The sequence below is a fragment of the Strix aluco genome, chromosome 1 (assembly GCF_031877795.1).
Source record: "Strix aluco isolate bStrAlu1 chromosome 1, bStrAlu1.hap1, whole genome shotgun sequence".
Taxonomy (NCBI): domain Eukaryota; kingdom Metazoa; phylum Chordata; class Aves; order Strigiformes; family Strigidae; genus Strix; species Strix aluco.
Window position 1 is genome coordinate 29,696,871 of NC_133931.1, and position 25,234 is coordinate 29,722,104.

General features: G+C 37.6%; 2 long non-coding RNA genes across 3 annotated transcripts in view; one reads left to right on the forward strand and one right to left on the reverse strand.

Moving 5' to 3' along the window:
• Positions 1-1,818: 1,818 nt before the first annotated feature.
• On the reverse strand, positions 1,819-23,641 carry LOC141919926 (uncharacterized). Its single transcript, XR_012622172.1, has 5 exons — positions 21,523-23,641; positions 16,879-17,274; positions 15,812-15,928; positions 9,177-9,315; positions 1,819-3,038 (listed from the first exon to the last, which is right to left on the reverse strand). It is a non-coding gene; the product is annotated as an uncharacterized LOC141919926 (long non-coding RNA).
• LOC141919921 (uncharacterized) overlaps positions 19,388-25,234 on the forward strand; it is a 47,860-nt gene continuing 42,013 nt past the window's right edge. The window contains exons 1-2 of one of the 2 annotated variants that reach the window (XR_012622171.1): positions 19,404-19,507; positions 19,988-20,146. This is a non-coding gene — a long non-coding RNA (uncharacterized LOC141919921). Of the gene's footprint in view, positions 20,147-25,234 lie in introns of both variants that reach the window. The other variant, XR_012622170.1, reaches the window with a different exon arrangement.

Below are 25,234 nucleotides of genomic sequence, written 5' to 3' on the forward strand. Positions count from 1 at the left end.
AAATAGTGGACTTTACAGTCCATCATTATTCAGATGTATGCACAAAATATAAAAGAGGAAATGGTTAATTATACAGCAGCTCTACACTTCCCTTTTTCAAGCTCGTGGTTGTCTATCCCCACATCATGTGATACAAGGCTGATCTTACAGCTCAGCATGTTGAAAACTTGTTTTGAAGTCTTCCATAAAAACAAGGTGAAATGAGATGTAAACTCCTTCAGCAAACCAACAATTCAAATGCAGTACTTTAAAATCTCCAATACTGCCAATTTTCCTGTAATGCTTAGTTTTCATCTGCATTGCTCCTTTAACAGAAGAGTTCAGCTGTCCTTACAGAACTTTTAAAAAAATAATAAAAATCCCAGTGATACTTCTTGATTTGCAGGTACTCTTCATTAACCTCAGTAACTAATGGATTCTAATCAGAGTTGCTGTCACTAACTGTGACAACATTTGGTAGACTAGAAATTTTTCTTATGGGACAGATAAAATTATGCAAAAGTGCAAAGCTATAAACATTTTAATAGACGTAGTGGAAGCATTCTTTTGGTAGAAGCATTAAGAAACATAACAGGTATCTATGAGTGCTATTAAGAATCTCTGCCAAATTTTGATTGCTTAAGAAAAGAAAGTTCAAGGCCATGGAAAAACAATATGACTTTACTGTTAAATTCAGTTCTTATTTGTTGAATATATCTTCCATATCAGCAATCCTTCAGCCTGTCATCTCTGAAAAGCCATCTGTGTCGTGCTTTATCTTAGCCAACACTGTGCTGGCCCTCATAATCATGTCTTCATTTCCTCTCAGCTCTATTGTTGTGGCCTCGTCATTTGCTAATTTAATGAATTAATTTACTTAAGTTAAAAGCACCTATTCTGGCTTCAGGCTGCTAGTGGTTTCCTTTGAATTAATACACTGTGTAAAGCATGAATGTCACCAGCCTTCCAGGTAGGTGACTCACTGAACTTGGATTTGTTCCAGATTCAGAAGTATGCTGCTTATTTCTTCATTTCCTACCAAAAAAAAAAAATAAAAAAATGTCCTCAGTCATGAACTATATTGATTTCATTTCACCTAGGTCAGTTTATCTTTTAGCAGTTAAACCAACCTGAGGAACCATTCATAGTTACCATTTTACAGCCAAAAAGAGGCATTGTGCTGGCACAGGTCCTTCCATCCCTGCTCCTTATGTGGACCCTGTAAGAGCCAGCATTGTCTGTTTTTTAAACTTTACCACTAAGACATGACAAAAGCAACTTATCTTCTTGGATAGGTTTCTATGCTTTTTTAGTGGAGTGGCACCAAAGAAACAGAGTAGGGATTTTTAGCTGCAAACTATTGTTTTCATATTTATTTATTTCAGCATCTAGCTCAAGCCTGACTGTTCCAGGGAATTAATCTTCCTCTTCAAACCTGCCCTTTCCAGTTCCCTAGCTCCTCCCTAAAGTTGCTTCCCCAGTTCTAATAAGTGGGTTTATTTTCCTAGTTTTCTATGTCAAGACAGCTCTTAGCACCCAAATGGCTAAAGATCTACTTCTGTGTCTTGCAAAAAACAGTGCTCTCCCTGGTCTATGACTGTCATAGAAGGATACACATGCTCTTGAGTAAAACAGCATCCCACTCTCTGAGTCACAAAACTTCCCTGAACTCATTCTTTCTGAAAGCTCTTCTGTACCCTTTTGCCTTCTCATCCTACATACAGTTCTTGTTTGCACATACAAATTGTATTCAGATATGTAGGTTTCCAAGGTTTATTTTTATGAAGAATGCAATGATTCATGGTTCACAGACCATGAACAATTCACACAGTAGTCAGCATTTCTGTGTTCTGTAGGAAACTGTTGGATTGCCTTGTTCTAGGTATTATTGCCTGGTTTTTAGCTTATTATTGTGAAAAGATACCAAAACTCCTTGTGAAAAAATGCTGTTGTAGGACTGTTATTTGCCCGTAAAACAGACTGTGGCATTTGAGATTAAAAAGGAGTCCCACTGTTTGGATGTGATCCACATTATGGAAATGGAGAACCCATGGTTTATGCAAAACTGTCTTGGATGCATTATATATAGTTACCTCTGATAGCAAATACTGAAAGAGACTGTCAAACTCTGCATCCTGTGAGGAAAGATCTTACAATTTATTCAAACATGCAGTGTAACAAAACCTTTCTGCTTTCTTGAAGCTGCAGGTCAGGTCCTTATGCTGTGAACGTGCAAACTGATGTAAGAGCAAGGCAAGCTAATGCCGGGAAAGCTTCACCGAGCTGCAGCACCATCCTGACAGCAGTCTGCGTGTAGGCACAAACTGAACAGCTTTACAAAGCCTGCTTGGGTACAGAGATCCTTCCTTTGTGGCTTGTTACAAAGGAAGAGCCACAGGAAACTTCTTCACTTGCAGCCTCCTACTTTCTTCCTTTGTGGACTGGCAAATTCAGATATTCAGATTCAAATCCCTCATACATTTCAAATGAGCTTTCCAGATCTATTGCATTTTTTCTTTTTCCAGTCTGTTTTGTTTTTCAACTAGAGCATTTTACCACTCTGCTTTTGGAATACTCAATGATAAACCCACAGAGAAATGTAGAGGAGTTAAAAATAGAGATAATCCACAATGTATTAACAGCCAGAATCTGCATAAATACAGATTGATTCTCAAAGAACTTGTTAACCAGTGTTTAACCAGTGTTTGATCCAGTCTGTGAAACATTTACTTTTCCTGACAAGGACTTATTGATGTGAATGCAGATCTAAAAACTGGGTCTGAACAAACTTGTTCTTCATTACATTTCTTTTTGAATGTTTGTAAAAAGCAAGGTCTTTACAATTCATTCTCCTTATTTATTTGAGCATGCCAAATTAGGGATCTATTTTGACAACCATCGTAGTTTACATCTCATATCATGAATATTCCTAATGCAGTCACTGGAATATCTTGCAGAGTACAGTATTGAATGTTAATACATCTACTCCAATGTGAATCTTCCTGGCATGAAACCATGAAATTCATCTTCTATAGCTTTTTTTTCTTAGTAGAACACAACTGTTGGAAAAACACAAGAAAGTGGTGGCAATTGGAAAAAAAACCCACTTCAGAATTATAATGAAAATTCACAGCAGTTTGTCTACATTATTTACTCTACTATAGATATCTCATACCCTTTTCTGTTTTATAAGATCATAGTATCTTAAAAGAGTGCAGATACTGTGTTAGAATTTCATACGGCACAAACAGGCATAGCTCCATTACATACCCATATTAGAGTAACATGTATATTCATATGGGGGGAGGAGCAAGTGAATGAATGTGTAGTTGTATATAGATAACCAACCTTTTCATATAACTTATATGAAGCTAACAGAATAGAATCATTTAATAGAACACAGAAAAGAGAAAAAAATCTGAAAAAAATTGAAAAAGTAAAGTATTTGGTCTCCAATCATTGTACAAGTGCTAGTTTTATTTTACTTCTCTCATCAAGTCTTTCCATTCTTATGTCTGTGTGTTCTTTTGTTAAACAAACCCCAGAAACTTCACAGCTGCTACAAATCAATGTTGCTACAACAACAAAATCCTAGCAAGTAACACAAAAGACTTCCCAAATGTTTTACTTACCCTCACAGGTATAATACATGACCACTGAAACGTAGCTGCTGACAGAGAAGGAACCTGGAAACATTTTATTAATATCCAACAACATACAATAGTTTAGGATGGACATTGAAGATTCTTTCATCAGGCAGCAATACTATAGGAAGTTTAATTTCCCAAGGTAAAATTCCATCACTGTGTTTTAAAAGATTATTCTTATATAAAGAACAATGGGATTTTTAACATCCTCAAAGCTTCCAGATCATCATAGTATATTCAGTAAGTAAATGCTCATACTTCAGTGCTGACTGAAGCAAGATGTCACTGTGGTCAACCCCACCACATCCTGAGAAGTCCTCCATCCAAGTATTGCTTAGCTGGTAAAATCTAACTTAAGGTATTGCACAAAGCTGTTTTTGAGCTATACATGGAAGGCCAAACACTGAATTTAATTTCCTGTTGTGGAAAGAGTGTTCTACCCAGAAGAGCAGAATTATTCTTCCTAACCTTCACTGGTTTAGGGCAAAGTTTCCACTCTGTTATCAGAATAGGTTTCTTCAAGATAACTTCATATAAACTTAGTGTCATCGAGAGCAAAATCCTGTAGTCTACAGGAGTCATCAACAGCAATGAGACACGTATGGTAGACAGAAGTCACTGAAGCAATTAATATGAAAGGAAATAAATCAGAGGGAACTGTAGAAGGCACCTCACTGTACACTTTTGTCTAAATCAGCATGACTAATGAATCAGCTTTCAGACTCTGGAAAATATAGAGCTTTTCCATTACCAGTCAGTCATTTCATGTTTTTCAATGAAAGCAAGAGCATGTGCTTATTTTTACACCTCACTATTTATTTGTAATCTTCATTTAAAAGTGCCAGATGGAGAAATCAAGCTTACATGACTTGTATGTGCAGGGGCAGGGTGAGGGGAATGCATGTGCATGTGGATGTGCATATTTGTACACTTGTGTGCCTAACCACAGGCTACTAACGCGATGGCCAGTTGCAACCAAATATGTCAGAAGAGTAGCTGTCTCATAAAAAAGTATACCCTTGAAAGTTTCAGGAAAAGAAATGAGGTTTTTAGTGGAGAGGAGAGCTCTCCCCATAGGAAAAAAAAACTGCAGTTGCTTGAGAAGTTGCTTTTCACAGTGGGCTTCAAGGGCAAAACACAGTTCAGAGAAAACCTGCAAGAACTAGTTATGATTTAGGAAATAGGCACATACTGAGAGAATAAGGAAATTCACATGGTACATATTTTCAAAGAGAAAGAGTTGACTCTGACTCATGACCACTTTGGCCATTCACCCTATCTAATTTTAGTGGTCTAAAAGGTGGCCTCCAAATCAGCTGCCCATGTTTTCTCTATAGTTAATGGAGGGGGACTTGCAACAGCCTCTTTCTCTTTATCCAGTCCTAGTTTAAGTGTCTAAGACTGATCAAATAAACTGTGTATGTCTTTTTACAAGATAGAATAGGAGGCTATACAATTTATTTAAGTTAGAAGTCCAACTTTTAGAGAACAAAGATTGGAAAAGGGTGAGTTCCATACTTCATGTTTAGAGAAGAAAATCCTTGATCATTGTTTCACCCAACATGGCAAAATTCAGTGGCCTACACTAATAAAGTTAATAAATGGCAAAACTGGAAATGCACCACAGTTGATAAAATTAGTTAACGCCTGGGAGACACTCCCAAGGCTCATCATGAATTTTCTGTCAGCTGAAGAAGCCTGTATATTTTTTTCTGAAAGTCATGATGTATTTCAGTTGGAAGCTACAGTTCAATTTCAAGTTATTTTGCTCAAGGGGGGAATTATTGTGTGAAATCTACAGCTACGTTGTGTAGTAAGTCACTCAAGATGGGTCAGCATGACCTTTTGGGCAATCCTTAGTTATTATAGTAATTATTTTTATAGAAATAGTGATGCAGGTAGTCTGAACCTACATCTTTTGTAAGAATTTGTCTCAGATTTACTGAAGTCTCAAGATGACAGAGCTGCAGACTGAAGCATTGGGTGAATGTTTTACCTCTCATGATACCAGAATTCATTCAGTTCGAAAACAATTACTTTTTATGTAGTTATTCCTGCTGCTCCACTCCCCAACAAAGGGGAGACTAAGAAGCACTCTGAATGCTGACAGACCTCACCTAAAATATCAAGTGGTGGATAGCCCTGAAAGCTGCATCCCTGGCACCTTGAATAGGTCAAGGAGGGGGGAATATGTTGAACAATGACCACAAGGGCAAAACTGAAAGGAAGAAAAAAACCAAGTATAACATTCTGTTTAGATTTAGTTATCAAAATTTGCTTTGTAGCGCTAAGGTAGCAAAAGTAAACACATGCCTATGTATCTAGCCAGAGCTTTAGTTCATTCAGTAGCAGCTCTGCAGCATTGTCCCATATCAGAAGTATCCCATATTTTGTTTCTAATAGTTTCTTAATGACAATCAAGTGGAGAAATTTAGAATTTACAAGTACCTCATCACATGTGCAACCATCTCAGGATGCCCCTTTTGAATGTTTGGGCTGCAATACAGATGTTTTATGTAGTTGTTAGAAATTGTTAAAAGCAAATGCAACGTTATTTGAAGTACAAGATTGCTGTAAAGAAAATTAAGGATAGTGTCTTACATAATGGCTCACATTAGATATGTTTCACACACAGTAGGCTTTATGTTGACGTTTTAATCTCCAGTTAAGGGGATTTTTGCATGTGATCAGTGTAAAATTCTATTTGTGAAATGAAAAACAGATTTGCATTAATCTGTCAGAATTTTGAGGCAGACTTCTTATTGGTTCTTATTCTGCATCCTCAATGGATTTAAAGTATGCTTCTTTGTTGAATTCCTTCTTCTTCTCTCTGTTAGACTTACATGCACTTATTACTAAGGCATTATTTGTGAATGTTGCTGGCCCTGGACAGCTTCAGTTTCATTGCAGACTTATGAAAACCCTAAGAAAATACATTAAATGTAATTTTATTTTTTGAACTTCTTTTCTTACTAATTTTCTTTTAAAAAACAGCTTATATTTAAGAAGCAATAGTAATCACAAACAGCTATTTCACCTCCACTCTCAGCAGCAGAATGCTGAAAGGTGTGGAGTTGGCAAATATTGCATGACTCAGTCTGATATCTCTATCACACTCCTAAATAACAATAGATTGACCTTAAGGAAATGCCATTACAGAGAACAGCCAAAATCAGGCAGAACAATAGAAAGGAAAGAAGAGAAGAAAATAGAAAATTATGTGAAACAGGGAGTATTCTTCCTGCCCCCTTCCAGTTTAGTTTTATTTGTCGAGGGCTGCTAAGGACTACCACTTTCCTGTGGAGACACCTGAGCTTTCTCTTCCCTGGGAAACAAATAGAGAAAGTTTTTTTAAAAAGCAATATTAGTGTATCTTTAAGTACACTTCTCAAAATTAATCACGTATTTGAGGGCCCAAGGACAGCATCACTTTAGAGTCAGAGTGCAGATCAGATCAAACCTGTTTGCTATTATAGTCAAACTGAAGTTTTGATAACTTCTCACTTTTTTCGGTAGTAGTGAGGGGATGGGCTGTTACTGCTGAGCCCAGAGAAATAAAATGATCTCTCTAAAAATTTCCATCCTCTAGCAAGGTCCTGTAAAAGACAGATTTGCAGCTATTTTCCATTCAGCACTTGCCTTCTCAGTATTTCCTCAGGACTGTCTCTAGCTCCAAAAGAGATTGTAAACCTGCCAAGGAGATGGAGCCAATCACATTGCTCAGGCTCATAGTCTACAGGGGCAGCAAATGGCATTTTACAGGGAAACTGAGGAACTACAATTTTTCTCATTAAACACTGAGTGGTATGCCTTAGAACATATGGTCACATAATGTGAGCACTGTGCAGTTCCTCTCTTCCTGAAGCTTGAATAGGGCCTCCTGAGGTCCCCTGTCTCCAAAGTCCCCATTCTGCTCCATTCCAACCTGTCCAAATGGAACCTGTTATATTTGAAAACAAATCTATTTAACTTTAGTCTCAACAGTATTAATGTAAATTATCACATTTGCTATTTAAAATATCCAAGGAGATTATGTGGCTGATATTGAAATACTTGTACCAACAGAAGGAGCATTACAAGGTTGTGTAGCTTTTTAAAACAGGAAGGGACCATTAGATTTTATAATGGCATAACACTATCTGCAGACCTTTTACTCAGTGGGCACTACACTGAGCTCAGCTTCTACTTGCCTTAAACATGACCTGCCAGAAAGGTCTTCACTCTTGAGGAAGATGGTGTTGCTTTCCTTGCTTTTCTCAAGGTAATTCTCTCTGTTTGGCATAGTCCTTTTACAATGAACACACAGGAATCTTTCTAATCAAACGATCAGCAGGAGTTGAGTGACAAAATGAAAGAAAGAAAATGTAGTATAAATACATGAAAAAAAAGAAAAAAACTTGGCACAGCAACACCTATTCCAATCAGCTGTATTGGGGCAATTAAAAAAAAAAAAAAAAAAAACAAGTTTATTAGTCTTTCATAATTATTGAAGGTGATTTAGTAAAAATAACATTATTTCTAAAGAACAATTTAATACAAAGGAGTTGCAAGCCTTAAAGCCTATTTAGTCAGCTCAAAAAGTAGTGACCTTTGCTTTTCACAAGGACTTGGCTGAGGTGTTCAAATGAAAGGAAATGTTAGTTCAGCTCTACAGGCATTAAACTATTACTTCTTTTATAATTTTAACTCACCAGTCTGACTGTAATATGACTCTGAGAGTAAGATATTCTCATTTTATGCAAGACCATTCTGTTAATATGATTTGCTCAACTTATTCTTTTGTGTATCTTTCTGTTTGCAAAGTGAGCAATAAGAATTCAATCAGCTTTCACTTTGAAACCAGTGGCAAGGAAAGGAAAGAGAGAATATGTTTGGGAACATGACTTGCAAACTTGTAGGGATGCAGAAAATTCCAAAAGATACTAGGTTGATTACTCTGATTAGTCTTAAATTTCCTTTGTAAAATGTAAAAAGGGGATCTGCCCTTCTCTTAATAGGAAGAAAACAGCTGTTCATTAAGCAAGCCCATAGAAAAGAATCCTCTAAGTATTGTTCCAGCATCTAAATTAATTTCATTTTAGACCCCATCAAACAATATAATGCTTTTTCCTTAAATCTGGATGAATTAACATAGCCCAATGTTTGTGATAAAAATACAAGCATACACACACACACATACACATAACGTCTATGGACGTAGCTCAGGCTGTTGCTGGAAGCAACGTAACTCTGGGTACCAACAGTCCATGCTCATATTGGAGACAGTGAATTACCTTTAAAAAGAACAGATTATACTTAGCTTGTACTTAGCCTCACAGCCTCCAGTCAGTCTTATCACTCATATTAGTATACTTCACTCCCTTAGACTGCTGAAACGTAAGTCATTTATATGGTAACATCCAAATTTAGAAATGTTAGAAATACTCATGCAATCCTTATGTCCAGTATAAATGAATAAGTTCTTGGACTATGATCTATGTCTGTGTGTAAATCTTGCTTTCTTTAGCAATATCTACAACTCTGTTGATGATAATGACAGTTTTTGTTTACCTGCTTTACTGGACTGAAGTCAAATGTAATCGCTGCTTTCCTTAATCTCTGTGCGATCTCCAGTAGTGTCACAAGCCAGTTGTGAAGTTTCCTAATATTTCTGTGAAAACTGGTGATGATCTGATAAATCTTGTGATGACTTTTGTAATAAAAGTAGAAATAGGTAACAGTAAACTTTCAAAACACACAACAAATTTTATGTAGAAATAAATTTCACTGTTGAGCATAGGTAGGGTAGCACAAATCTAAAAACAGTTTTCTTAAACCCATTTTGATGAATTTCATAGTGCAACTTCCAGTGAAAATGATGGGAGGATAGAGCTGAGTCACTTTTCACTGGAAATTATTGTTGCAGTCAAGCTGCATTGAATTTAACAGATTAAGGATTTAACTCTGTTTTGAATTCTTGCTTTCATGAAGCAGAAGGAAGACCCTTTCTGTAGGAAATTTCCATTTCTGCTCATTAGACATTTGATAGATATACAGAGGATAACAGGTAAGAAACTCTCTACAGGTCAAGTTTTTAGCTTTCAAATGTAGAACGTGTCTATCATCCACTGACATTTACCCTCATCCATATTATGCACAGGTGCAACTTTAGCTACAAAAGCAGCTCTACAGAATGCAAAGGAGAAACCCAGATGCATAGAAGTAGTGTATGCCTATGTGGTTGGTATTTCTACTGCCAGAACTGAAGGCTTGCAAAAATTTTTAATAACAGGATAATTACCATGTAGAAAGGTGTTCAGAGGGTAGTTTCAGAACTGACATTCAGAAATATTACCTTACTCAACCCAGGAAAAGCCAACTTCATAATACTTTCACAATTTCAAATTTAAACCAAAAAAGAGATGATCTAATGACATTATAACCTCAGACTTATATTAAATATAAATGTAAAAAACCCAATATATAAGTCTGTCCAAAACCTAAAAAGCAATGCCTTGTGCAAAGATCTGTTAGAAGGGTCTGACAAGTGCTTCACCTTGTCTTTGGAGACCTTAAATTAGACATCAGATGTGAATTGCACCTTTTTAAAAGTTTTGAATTCTTCCACCTAATTGATTCTGAAATGTTCAAATACAGTTTCAAAACCAATTACAAAAACACATTAACAGTGGTTACACAACAATATAGCTTCATTATGGCGTATAAAGTATTCTTCCAAGCACCCATTTGGATGCAAATCCTGTCTTTGTGTGTTTGAGCACACTGATGTGCAGGCAACTGGGGTCATTACACCTATGGTCACTTATGGATCAGTGAACTCTGTGAGTACTGCATACACCATCAGTGAGGTGTGATGAGAAGAATTAAGTTTTATGACAATAAATAAACAATTTTTATTAAAGGAAATAAAAATTTATTCAGGAAGTACCAACGTTTCTGTGAAAAACTATGTATCATATTGTTCCAGAAGAAGGCTGATATTAGAAAACAGAAATTCAGCCCAAACCTCAGAAGAGTTTCTGTACCTTGTGGTCTTGGAAAAGATCTATCTTTTGACTTGGAAATTATTTGAAAAACACCTCTGTCAACAGCTAAAAGGAAGCTCACAGGGCAAACAAAGCTTTATAGGGAAACACAGTGCAGTCAGCACTTTGGGCTCTTTAATGTCATTGTAGATGATGCCTGAAGCTTGAATACTGTCAATGACAGCTACTGACATAATGGAGAGAAGGGTGAAGGCAGCTGAGGTGAGGGGACATATTAATACCCGCCACTTTGGCAAGGTAAACTAGCCAAATAGACACCCTGAAGAGCCAATGAAGAGCTAGGAGCTCTTCTAAATGGGACCTACATCAGAAAGTTAATTTACATCCCTTGCATCACCTTCCAGAGGAATCTCTCCATTGCTTGCAGTGAATGTTTAAAGAGACCAACTGGTTAACTTACATGGCTAAATTCAGTATCTTATCCACTTCAGCATCACCCTCTTGAGGCAGACATTCCTGCACCTTTGTCCCTACTGTGCAAGTTAAGTGCAGCTCTCAAGTTGGTGTGCAGATTGCTGATATGATCCTTAGTATGCCTTTGCCCTACAATGAATACTGACAATTATTTACATGGTGGAAAGCACTGTTTAACTGTACTGATTTATAGTGTGACTCATTACCATAAGTAAGCCTCCTAAGTAAGTGTCTCCCCTCCCATATTTACTGTTCACTTATCAACGAATAAGTAAATAGAAATAATATCTTGGTGTGGGACCATAGCTACCATTATGTATATTGCTTCACCGGAGCACATTGTCGTATTACTTCTACACTGGCTCACGTGAGCAAAAATCATGCACAGGACTGGGAGGAGCTATAATGATTGTACCAACAGTTTCCTGATATAACAGCATTGCATGAAATGGACAAGAAATTCATTTAGATATTAGACAAATTAGGATTATGTGAAACAATAGAGGTGGTACAAACACCAGGCATTGGTTGCTGACATTTTCTACCTGATCTTGTAAGACGGTGATCATTCTGAGTACAGTGGAAACTTCAAGATGCTTGAAGTGATATGTCATTCATTCCACATCTCCAAATTATTTCTTTAGTAGCACAGTATTTTGTGGTTGGCATGTAAGTAGATAAAGAGGCAGTAGCAAGGATCAAGAGAAAGAGTAGTTGGCAGTCTAGGTGGGAGGGAGGAAAAGGGTGGAAAAGCTGAATAAGTAGGAAGAGCCCTAACTATACTAATGACCAAAATTTTGATCTAGTGAACAACAGAGAATATAATGTCTCACAAAGGGAGCCATCACAGCCAGGTTTATATTCACAACTATTGACATTATAACAATTCATAAAAATATTAGGTAACATAGGTTGTTTTTGTTTCATTTTGCTTTTTGGACTGGATGTTGACATTTAAATACAGTACCAGATAAGAATCATAGGAAGCAAAGTCCAATTAGACATTGTTGGTGCAGAGACAGCAGAGGAAATAACTTGGGACGCAGTTATACAAATGGCTCATCAGGTAGCAACTTATAAAGGAACATGAATGAGTTTGGAGGCAAGGACAAAAGGATCTTTGTCATACTCCTTGTTGAACTTGCTGAAAAAAAAATATCATGTTCATTAACTTTTGAGATTTAGAGGAACATCTATGTCTTCTGGGAAACTAAAAAATCCTGCAGATTTTTGTGATTTCCTGGTGGATATTGTTAGAATTATATCTGATTTCAGCTTCCACTCAGGAAGTGACTCCTCTACCTAACTGATGGTATCAGCTCTCAGAGGGGGCTTTTGCTTCCTCCCCCTAATGCAGAGGCCTTCACTTCTGCTTTGCTGCTGATGTTCACTGACCATCATATTTCTCAGTGACGACTGATGAACTGAATTAGCTTTGCCATAGCTTTAAAGACTTTTTTTTAAGGTTCCTAAATTGATGTACAGTGAAATCAAAAGAATTTGCTGGGTGTTTCAGAAGCTGTTTGGCTATTTGGGCACTTCATGGTGAGATCAGATTATGATGTCTTTCTCCACTAAGACAAGACAGGCAAGATGTTCAGAGTTGATGTCTCCCTGCCAGCATTTATTCCACTTAATGCATTTGCTTCTTTTCAGTGTTGTGAATTGAGATCAATAACTGTACCTTTTAAGAAACTGCAATGGTTAATAATAGATGTGTGCAGACACGGGTGGTTATCCAGGAATGTGCCAAAATGGATTCATGCTTGCATTTGGTTTCAGAACCATTACTTAGTTTCATGTGCTTAGTTAAACATTTCTGTTATCCTCAGCCTCTAAACAAGTGCCTGTATATTATTAAACAAGAGCTATGCCATCATCAAGTATGTCTTAAATTGCTCTTCACTAGCTCCTCACAAACCACCAAAACTAGAAGTGATTTGTTAAGAGGGACAAGCACCTGTTTCTCATTCACTGAGACCTTAAAATAAGCACACCATGGGGTCCCTTCCTTCTTTATCCAAAACCGGTCTGTGAAATTGTCTTAGGAGCATGTTATTATTGCAAAACTGAGCACCTCTTTTCTCATCCTGATCTTAGTTGCACCAATAATTAGCTGACATGACAACAAATGAACAAGTAATCACGTTTGTAGGTGTTGCTTCTGGCCAATTACAATTTTCAAAAGAAATACCTTTCTTCTTTGCTTTTCTGCTGACAATGTTCAATCCAAAGGTAGTTACAAACTTTTGTGTAGCACTTTCTTTTGCCATGGATTTTGCTTAGACAGACACTGATCAGGAAGTTACAGACAGATAGGGGCTATAAAGAAGATTTCACAATCTCATATTAACTATCCGTTGTTAACATCTCACGCTGACTCTGGTTACTCTATAAATGTGAGTCAGTGTCCCATGCCTAAAGAGAAAGAAACATAGCTCCAGTTTCAAATAGAGATTTTCTGATCAAATACAAGTCTCTCCAGGTTTCTGTCAAGGCTAGATATCTCTGTCCGCAGCAATTTCTTCTTATTCTTGACATAATTAGGCTAGATAAATTCAACCTTTGCTGTGAATCCTGCAATTCAGCAGGACCAGGTATTCATTCTGTATCTGGAGGGCTGTAACCTCACACTTTCTGATCAACTTGGTGGGCTTTATTGCCATTTCAGCCTTTTAGGTCATCCCCATTCTAGGTGTTTGTTTCTTTTTTTACATTCCTAATTTACACATCATCTAAGCAGCAGTCAAGCTTAGAAGAATTTTCTGACCTACCATATTTTTAATTGATTTCCTCTTGAAAAGCTGCTCTCAGTAATGAAGTCTGGATTTAGGGGCTTGAGCTATGTGCACGAAAAGGAACATTTTACTTTTAGTCTAGCTCACGTCTTGACTGAAATAAGCATTTCTTTCCTCAGAGTACATCAGTTAAAAAAACAGATCTCAAGACATGCATGTTCTGTAGCAAACAGTAAAACTACACAACAATCCAGTAGTTCAGAAAAAAAAAACAACAATGTAGGGCATAAAAGAAGAGGCAGAAAGGTCAAGATAAGAGAAACAGTGTGTTGTGTGGAGAGGGTCCAGTGCCTCTCTGACACCCACATGGAATCATTTCCCATAAATTCGAAAAGCTTCAGCCATGGTTTCCCAATAAAGATAGCAGAGCTCATTACAGTGGCTCATTAGCTGCACAGTGCCATGATGCTATTAGAGCTAAGAAAAGAAGATGGAACCTGCAAGGCCCAGGCATGGGTCAAACTGTTAGAGAAATAAAGCACATGGGAAAGGAAGCAGGAGTCAAAGGAAGCAGGAACAAGCAGGGAGGCTCTATTTACTCTTCCAAGTGACTGAAAACACTCAGCACATGCCACTGACAATATTATTCTATTTTATTTAAGGGAATATTTGTTTAGGTGAAGATTAAACTAAGAAATTTCAGATCTATGGGAACAGGGTCCTGTGATGCATTGTTATGCATTGTGCAGGACTATTTTTCTGGAACAGTACTTGAGGTCTGAAAAAATGACAGGAAGGACAGTTACAGAAAACATTTTTAATGCAATTTAAAATTCCATGTGGTCATATGCTTCCAATCCCTCATTCAAAAAAATCTGGTCAAGTAGCTGTAAATACTTTGTTTTCTGATTTTAAGATTCTCCTGCTGATTCTTCAAAGCTGAAATAGTTTAAAGGAACATTTGTGAGCTCCACTGAGCTATTTGCAACAGCACTCAGAAAGAACAACCTCAGGCTTTATCGCTGCTTTCCACACCCAACTTCTTATACAGAGAGGAAACCTTTCTGTGTAAGTGCAGCAACCACTAACGGCATCTAACAAGAACCAAGGGAGAACTTAGTTCTTTCCCATGTATTTTTCCAATGCTGGTAGAAAAGGCCATATTTTTTGTGGTTTTTAATAAGAACACATAAATGCATATTTTTAGAATAGCTACTTTCTGCCTTCTTCTGACCCATTGCACTGCCCAGACACAGAGCTCTATGTTCAGACAGACGTTCACTGTCCTTCTGGTCAGAGAGCATCAGAGAAACTCACGTCTCTGTCTTGTCTTAATGTGAGCACAACTGATTTTCGTCAGCAAATAAATAAAGAAATAAACGCCAAGACAAGGGACATTTTTTGTTTACTTAGTTTGGAGCATGCTGGCAAGTGAATGCTTATAATTTATCTGCTACAATGTATATTAACAGTGTGAAGCTATAAAAAGAACGTTCTTTATGACCATTTCAGATTTTTTAATGGTGATATGTGGTTTTCTTTTTTTTAATATTAACAAAGGAAAGCAGGACTGAGCATGAGTCATAAAGGGAAGAAAAAACAGTGAGCCAAGTTTTCAAAAGCAATTCTTAATGATAAATGCTCACCTTGTGATCACTGATTACTAATTTTCAGGACTCAGAATGGAGAATCCCCAAATCACTAGCTGCTGTATTTCTGGATAGTTTCCTGCTTTATCTGCATTACCAAAGACAAATCACACAGGACAAGATCCAGAAAGAAACCCTAAACCCCTGGCCCTAGCAGGGTGTTGCATGTCAGCAGAACATGCGTTATTTGCCCTTGCAGAGGTCAGTGAAGAGAGCTGACAGTGCGAGGAGCATGCAGGCCAAAAGATTAAAGCTGATGAGTTTAAGCCTGTAGAGAGCTGTACAGGATCTTTCTGAACCCCCTTTCATTCCATAGACATATAATTCTGGCTAAATACCTTTTTACACCTCAAAGGATGCTCTTCAAAACTCTTCCCAGAGCCCGACCCCTGAACTCCCATGGCTTCCAACTGGATTTGATGCTTCTGAACCAGGCATCAGTTCCCTTTCTTTTCCTGTACACAAGAGGATACATAATTTAGTTAAGTGACTTCAAAGAGCTTATTACTGGTAGCATGGTAAAGGGAAAGGGGTCACTCGTGTCCTGCCTGCTCTGCCTTAGAGCATGTCTGTATTGAGTGGGGGGGGCTGGGGCCCCTACTTGGAGTGCTCACCCAAGAGGAGAAAGTCTAGATGATTACCCTGAGCAGTGAACTGTGCAATAACAGTTAAACTCTGTAATATTAGCTGTGGTTTCATATACAAAATATTTACATTGCTTTTTCTAAATTTTTAATGAAGCATCTATACAACTTTAGCTGGTAATGGCTGAGAGAATCATTCTAGTTGCAGACAGGATGGCATGTATGTCACATAATCTTCTCCTTTTTTTTCATTGCTAAAAGCAATTACCAACAGAAATTTTACTTTTGAACGGTTCATCTGTGCATGCTGTTTATATCTGAAGTTGTAATCCTCAGCTTTTGACCGAGGTCCATAAAGATAATAATCCTGTCTTATTAACACAGATCCCTGGAGTTCAGGCTCTAACTGTTGTTGCTATTGCAAAAGCCAATTGGATCATATGAGACTCCAACAGAAAGTGGAGAACAAGCAGTAGGAGCTGCTAATCTGTTAAAAATCAAATACTGTACTTTGTTACACATGATTATGAAGTTGTGGTGCTTTATGTTGTATGTGCTACACTGTTGAATTGCTGGGACTGCAGGCCTAGTTTATAATTGCATTGAACTTTGTCTTGATGTATTCAGGGAATGCAAACTGCTGTTGTCCAGACTGACTTTAAGCTCATGTATAGCCATAACTGCCTGGGACACCAGAGCATCCAGCTTTCTGCAAGGACGTTCATCCTAAGGACCGTGCTCTTGTCCTAGGCTTGAGGGCCTGGAAATCACATGCTGTCTAGGCTTGCTTTTAAGACTTTGCCTTGCTGAGCTGTACTCACCTCACAGTAGTTATATCTGTGCTTATATTTAACTGATTTTTTGGACTATGCACTGCAATTCTTAACACCTCACAAACAAGAGTTGCTGCAGGACTTGGTCTGGAGCGTGTGACAGAAGAACATACTGGTCCAGTCTGAAATCCTGTAGGAAAACTGTCTCAGTCTGGTAACGCAGCACCAGACTCATCACACTATCTATGTATATTTCAACTCTGCCTGTTCCAGCCAGGGAACAATTAATGGATCTATTGGGTGCACTGCTCCGATCTGCTAATGAATGGCTTGAAGAGAATTTAGGGTGACATTTTAGGTGCAGAAACAGCAGCTCCTTTGCTGTGCAGAAAATCGTCTCTTGGTCCCTTATCTTTTTTCCCTCGTTGTTTTCTGTAATGTCATCTGAAAAGAAATAACTATTTTTTTAGTGTTGAAAACAAATACAAGCAAAAATGGATAACATTTTTGATAATGTAAAGGCAGAAAATGTGCAAATTAAGATATTGTAGTGTTGTATAAAAGCTCAGTCTGTTCATTATTTAAAAGATTAATCCATTTGAAAGATAAACTTTTAAACTCTGAATGAGAAACACACATTTCTCAGAGTAACTTGTTTGCTCCAGCAGCAACATCAAACTGTGATTTCGTCACTTCCCAGGATATTTTATTCCACGGAGTACACACCATTATTGGGAGATATATGAAAGACAATTTCCCTCCTTCCTATGCATGCTTGTTTCTTCCAGGGTGTCGTCTGGGTCCTTTATCTGTTCTCTCCGTTTTCATGTGAATTGGTGCTAATCACGTACACCAGTGACTGGCATTTTTAGTTTGCTGCAATACATTTTTTACACAACAGGAGCAGTTGCTGCTGCTGGTACGCTGTGAACTGCACAACCACTGTACGACCCCATAGTCCCAGGTGATTTTATAATCTGAGGCTACAGGAAAAGGATTCTCCAGGAATGTGATGCTATCTCTGAGCCTGAGGACTTTCAGAAAGGTCCCCAGTAAAATATTAGTGATGCAAAGTGGTTGGAGAGAAAATCTGCTGCTGAATTCACAGTGATGACTTACAAACTCTGAATATCCAGTAAACCTGAGTGCAAAAATATAGTTCTCAGTCATGACTTTTTCTGTGGCAATGTCAAGTATGTTTTTGATAAACAAAAAATGCATGGCATAAAAGAATTTATTCCTGCAAAATAGTAAACAGCCTTGAAAACTTTCCTTTTATCTGTCATCTTTGAAGTCCTGAGACAGGCTGTTAAAGCTTCTAGAAGTATCAGTGCTGAATGTTTGTAAAGTGTGGCTATGCATGGAGATGAACATTGATTCAGGCAACATTAATACCATCTTCTAAAAAAACAGGGTCAAAAACCTTTTAAAAAGGATTAATTATTTTTTTCTTTCATTTAAGCAGGCAAGGACATGATTTAGATAACACTCTGACATGGATGCCTTATCCAAACCAAAAACTATTTCATGTTGAAACACAGCAAGAATGAATGTGTCAGTTCTTAAATTATATTTTTGCTTGCTTCTGTGTTGTTGGGGTTTTTTTATTTCTAGGATATAATCCCATGTCTAGCACAGGAGAGCACAACCTGTGTGAGATCTCCACTATTGAAAGATTAAACTGTTGCCTCTGGGCCAAAAATAGGAATTATAAGGTGGTACATCTGGGAGTCTCAGGCCACTCCTTTTCACGTGCTACACAAGAAGCACCAGAGTGGTTCAGCTGTCAAAAACAACTAAACAGCCTCAGACTTTTATTATGGGCTCTCTGAAGGAGGGTCTGAATCAAAAATCAGGTCAATAGGACTTTATTTTGCTTCAGCAAGGATTAGAACAGATATAAGTGTATCCTCTTGACATCCTCTTCTTAGCAGATGCCCAGTTTTGAGGCAATATGGGAATAATCCTGAGTTTTCTCTGCAAGGCAGGGGTGAGGAGCACTACAAGCCAAAGCACCTTCTTTCTGGCACCAGCTGTTTGCAGCTCTCGGTGCTCCATGAGAGTGGAAATAAGCCTATATATTTTGGTAGTATAACTGGTAGGTTAGGATAGCACCGTGTAAAATCAAAATTAATTTCTGGTTATTTGATTCAGCTACATTTGCTGCTTAGATGAAGTCAATAAAAGCCACTTAGAAATGTGGAAAGTATGACCCTGATACTTTTTCTTTGCCTCACTATAAGGACACTAGATTTTTGTAAGGGCCTATGACACCCTCCATGTTTCAGGTCATTTGTACTACACATTCCTTCCTGATGAAAGAGCAGTAACCAAAGTGATAACTTATTCTGTCTCAAGAGACAGCTGCTTCAGAGATGTTATCAGGGCAGTTTATTTTCCTCTTACAGCATCCCACTGTTCATGTCTGCTCTGCTTTTATATTTAAGCAGTCATACCACGTTATCGGTGGAGGTGAAATTAACTTCATTTTGTCCACTACTTGATATCACGTTATGTGGAGTGTTATAAAAGATAAGGAGAAGGCTTCTGTCCTACTGGCCTATAAATAAAATGTTTGTGTGTTAGGGCAGGATAGTCTTTTTTGGCCTCGGTATGATAAAATTATACAGACTAGCCCCAGTGGACTGCGTTATCATAGATGTGCAGTGGCACAGAGGTAACTTAACCCATAAAGAAGAAACAAATGAGCAAAAGTCTTGCAAAAAATGTAAAGTTTGTGAAATAAGATGTTAAATATGCTTTATAGCTCTATAGCCCAGACTAGATGTAGCATATACACACGTGCATACATGCACGCATTCCATCTCGAGGTTCAAAGCAGGTCATTCCTTCTAACAGAATAATTAAATCCAATATCTTAAATGCCTCTGTAATTTTACTTTCTCCTGCATTTTCAAAAACACTTGCTTTTCTACTTAATTCTTGCACTGATATGAGCAAGGCTTGCAAATTTAGAATACTTTTTATATATTTTTTCGCTGAGCTTGCCTCTGAGTAAGAGTGGAGCTTTTGTTATTTTGAAATGGATTCTCATGTACAGCAGAGTGCAGGAGGAAGGGCATATCTACATTTATCCATTATACATAACATATGCTTTGTTACAACCCTGTTCTTAAGCTCCAATCTTCTACACCAGGGTCAGCAAATGAAAACTGCCTAACATGGCAACTATAATAATGCAGCTGAGGGTATTAGTGAACCTCTGTAATTACACAACATTCAAGAAGTCATGAACTCGAGCCTGCTGAGCAACATAGCTTGAATTTCTATATGAGGGCTCTCCTCAGGGAGGAAGGTAAGTTAAAAAATATTGGCTTTTTCCTAGACACGAACCTTTTCTTAGTAAATGGAAGACTTCTGCTAATGGTAAAATCTATGAGGAAAATCTGTTGTTGTTAAATTTGCTTTAATTAAATATAATTCAAATGCTTGCCAAACTAACTGACCTGGCCAAAGAAAGGAATAAACCACATAATAGACCACCCACTGTTCAGTGTTATTGATCAGCAGAATGGATAATATGTAGTTATTTAATGTAGCACCTCATGTGCTCAGAGCTATGAACTCATTCATACAGGGTAATTTATTTGGTTATAGAAAAAGCTTGTAGAATTAACAGATGACTCCTTCTTTCTTTTTCCTCTACCAGCGCTTCCCTTTGTGCACAGATAAGTGCTACTTGACTTGAAATGTAAAGAAGTACCATCTCACAGCTGCCTGTACCCAGGCAGTTTGCCATTAAGTGAAGCATGCCAGAGCAAAGGTTTCAGCATAAGGCAGCAGTAACTTGTTACAGTGTGAGTCAGAAACATGTGGAAGCCCCATCGAACATCAGTATTCAGTGTTACCATTAGTGTAAGGGTAGTACATACACATGTGCTTCACGGTGCACAAGATGTGCAATATAGAGTAAAAACTGAATAGCCAACTTCAGAGAATTTGTAATGGATTTAAACCACACAGCAGTTACATAACCACAGGCCTTGAAGGAATTTTTGAAAAGCATACCGTTCCCTCTAGTTACTAGGATTTAATTATTAAACCTGAGTTTCATTAAGTTGATGATTCCTATCACTTCCACTGTGCCTCTAAACTTGCTAAAAATATTTGTTAACTAACAGAATAAAGCCTGATACTGTAACTAAGAGACGACTGCAAAGATAACAGGGTGACTAAGAGCTGACTGCAAACATACAGACTAAAATATTAATTCTTTCATGTCAGTAAAATTCATGAGAATAAAAAAATGTATATTTTTATAGAGGTGGGACTGCATTAGATTGTAAAAACAGCGATATCAGTAAGAAAAGCTGCATTCAGTTTATGCAACCAAACCTTTACAATAAGCTGCAATCAAAAACCTGTATCTGACTCCCCTTTTAACAGTGAAGTTTTTAATATTGACATTGGAGCACCAATATTTCCCACAGAAATTACATTTTCTTAACAGTTTTGTTTATAAATATTAAGGTATCTGGTTAAGAGGATATCCTTGCTCCAAATAATAGACAGTCTAAATATTTGCCGATCTCTAAAAGAAACACAATATCAGCAGAAAGATTCACTTCTACTAAATACATTATGCTCTTTAAAAGCTTTGTAATGCCAAATCCCTCCCCATACACACCATCATTTCTTTCAGTAGTGAAATACTGAACTCATCCCACTTACGCATTTTGATTGTAGACTTGTCAGCATAATGAGGCTTTTGTTTTTAACATGTGGTTGAGTATTTTTTAGTCCATATGATGTTATGTAGAGTATTATTTCTAATAATGGTAACACTTTCATCAGTCAGGCTAGTGGCTTTGTCAATGCAATTGTGAAACAGAAAATGCCTTCTTTCACTGTTATTTCATAAGATGTATTTCTGGTAGCTAAGGTAGTTTTAAGCTGTGGAACATTTGAAAAGCTTTGGAAATTGTGGCTTTCTTGCTTAAAGCATAACATTAAAAGTTCTGTCATGCACTGACTGTAATGGACTGTTACAGTCCTTAACATAATGTTATGCCTCATGATATGCACTAGAAACTACACATTACATTTCCCATTCAGCTGCAAGTTTCACTGATCCCAGTGTATGTGTTCTGAACAACATTTCTATTTTTCTGTGAATCTAGATTTTTTCATGTCTATAAGAGTATCAAACTGTGCTGCTGTGTCAAGTAAGCAAAGGGGATAATGGTCCTAAATACTTAACAACATTAAGTAACCATATGTTTATTTTACTTACATTCATTATTAAAAGAAAAAATCAATTATCCTATTAATTGTATCATTTGGCTGATAAGAAAGAAAAGTCAGACATATCAGGTACAAGTGAGAGGGGTATACGCAAACATGAAAGCTTCTATTTTCTCTTAGTAGCCAAAGCTGAACGCCACAATCAGAAACTACCCATCACTGATGAGTATGTTGGCTTACTAACAGCCTGTGGCTGTGAGGAAAGAGGCCAGGACATCGTGCCTGGCAAACTGATAGATTTGAGTTCTTTTTCACTGTGAGATTCAGATGCCCTTTGGAAATGATGGGCCCCTGCCTGAATTCACTGTTTAGTCACAAAGTGTAGGTTGAAGCAGGGGAGAGGAGATCTTTCCAGCAGGGTCATGACCTTGCAAGGAGAGCCAGCTTCATCCAGCCTTTCAAACGGGTCTTCAATTCCTTGTATATTGTTTACCCTCTTGCCTTCATTAACCTGTTTGGTTGTCACACAGTGTAAGTTTTCTGAGGCAGACAATTCCGTCTGTATGAAGTGCCTACTATGATACAACCTCACTCATTACTTGGGTTGCTAGACACAGCAGCAGTAATAAGAGCAGCAATCTGTTACTGGATGTGTAGTATTAATACAGAACACATGATGCACTGTGTACACTGAGAAAGGTGCAGTAGCAGCAAGAAGGTCTTTAATTCTGTTGAAGGAAGGTGTGTGTTCTCTATTGATATTCTTCTCTGATATTCTGGACTCTACTCATTCATTAGCATTCAAGTCTTCTGCTTGTAGAGAACAGCTGAATTAAAGACGTGTTTTCTTAAACTTTTTGCTGCTAACGTGCAGAAATTAGGGTTCTCATGTACATATTTGCATGGCAGAAGAGATAAAAACTGGCAGATAAAGTTCAAAACGTCAGTGCAATGAGGTTCAACCTATCCTCCCTCTGAGTAAGGGACTTATCGAGAACAGGGAGGAGTAGAGAGCACAGCTGGCTTTCCAGATAATATTCTTAACCTTATAGGACCTTTCAAAATATATTGCAAGCATGCCAAGGATTATTTCTTTCTCATGTTTACTTCATTTTTTTATTGTGAGAGAGAGGGGATGGTATCAGTGACTGACATGCCCTTCTGTTTAGGACTATTACAAAAATGAGGAGGTTAGATGGGTCCGGCTATGGTTGACCTCTGTATATCAGGAGTTCTTCCCATTGCAAGCCAGTCATAATGGTGTCTCCATATCTTTCTGACTGCAGAGACTGCTCCATTTCCTGTGACAATAATCTCCTGAAACAGGGCAGGAAAAAACAAACCTCAAAGAGGTGCTGCAGTCCTATCACTTATCTTTCTTCCTTGGGTTGACTTATTCTTTGTGGAGAGCACGGAGATTGCAGCTGTGTTCCTGAGAATAGTCATGCTAGAAAGCAGAAGGCTCCTTGCCCCCATTAACTTTGTCAGTTATTACCCAGTTGGTCTGGCCCTCAGGGTACAGAATCTCACAAATATGATTTCATGAGTGAGGAGCTCAGTTTTGTGTTGATACTGCACTGAAAAATATTCCAAAGCAACATTGCTGAACGCATGTGTGTTTTAAGACAGGCTTAATGGCAGCACTGTCCTATCTATCAGTCAAACCAAAATTAATGTCATCATTGCCTTAGTCAGAACCAGATAAGAGTGGAACGCTGAGTAGGTGTTGCAATAATTTTTTTTTTTTTAATTAAATGGTTGGCTTGTCCTTTTGAAGTTAGGGGAGACAGTTATTTTTGTAAAGATTGTATCAATATTTGTGGCTAAATTTGAGACAAGGCTCACTACTTGAAAAAGTAAATCTTCACTTTGCATAGCAACTGTATTTTAAGTCAACTGACCATGTGCTTATCAAATGTGAGTGCACTGACATATTTCCATGTCATAATAGAACCTATTATGACAGTGTCTGAGAGACTAGGAGTACATCAGGGAAGATTACAATGTCAAATTTCTTATACCTTAATAATTGTCTAGGAAGTTACACTGAGAAATAGATGTTGCTGCATAAAATTTGAGTTCCTCTCTTGAAATCATCTCCATGCCCCTTGTGTGCCTTTTGCATATACTACCAAGTTTTACAGATTTTAAAAAGAAAATCATAATTATAGACAAGACTGAAAAAAACTCATCACAGACTTTTCCTTTTAGTGAATTCTGGATAATTTTTTTTTTCCAGTCAAGCTGACATTTAAATTTTAAATACTACTTTGTTCAAAATCACTAAGGTATGAAATAGTTGTCTTGCAAGAAACAAAAATAGCTTAGCACATACTGGCAATAGAAAAACAAGTTTCTGTTGTAAAAATTTGTCTTTTATCTTATTTGGATGTTGACCTCTCTTGTGCCATCTCACAAATTCTTACTTAACTAGATTCTCAGAAACTTATCATACTGACCACTCTTGGAAACTGCTAACAGCTCTTACACTTTCAACGTCATCTTGGACTTACATGGCAATTGACCCTGCCTTTATATCTTCTGTATGGTTAATTAAATTCTACTGTTTCAGCACTAGTGAGGTTAAACTAGGAAAACTAAAGTTTTGAGCTCCCCAGTACAAGAGAGAGATTAACTGCAGAGAGTTCAGCACAGATCCACTAAGATCAGAGGACTGGCACAAATGTATGCAAGGAGAAATTAAGAGACCTGGATTTGTTCAATATGGAGAAAAGAAGGCTAGGGGGAGATCTAGTTGTTTTCCGTGACTAATGGGGAGTTACAGAAAAGAGAGCCAGACTCTTCTCAGAGGTGCACAGAGAGAGGAGGGAAGGCAATGGTCTCAGACTGCAGCAAGAGAAATTCCAGTTGAATATAAAGAAAAAAAAAAAATCCCTATGAATGTTGTAAAGCACTGGAATGGGTTGTTCAAAAGGCTGTGGGACCTTTACTCTTGGAGATTTTTAAATCATGACTGGAGACAGCCCTGAACAACATGGTCTAACTTCAGATTTAGTCCTTCTTTGAGTACAAGGTTGGCTTGGATCTGTAATTCTAACAGCTACATGGGTGAAACTCTTTCTCCTTACACTGTCAGCTTCCTACAGATGCTTCATGAGACTTTCAATATCTTTCAAATATCTTTCGAATCTTGTTTATAATGATGACTCATTAAGGCAGTGTATAGACGAGTGTCCTT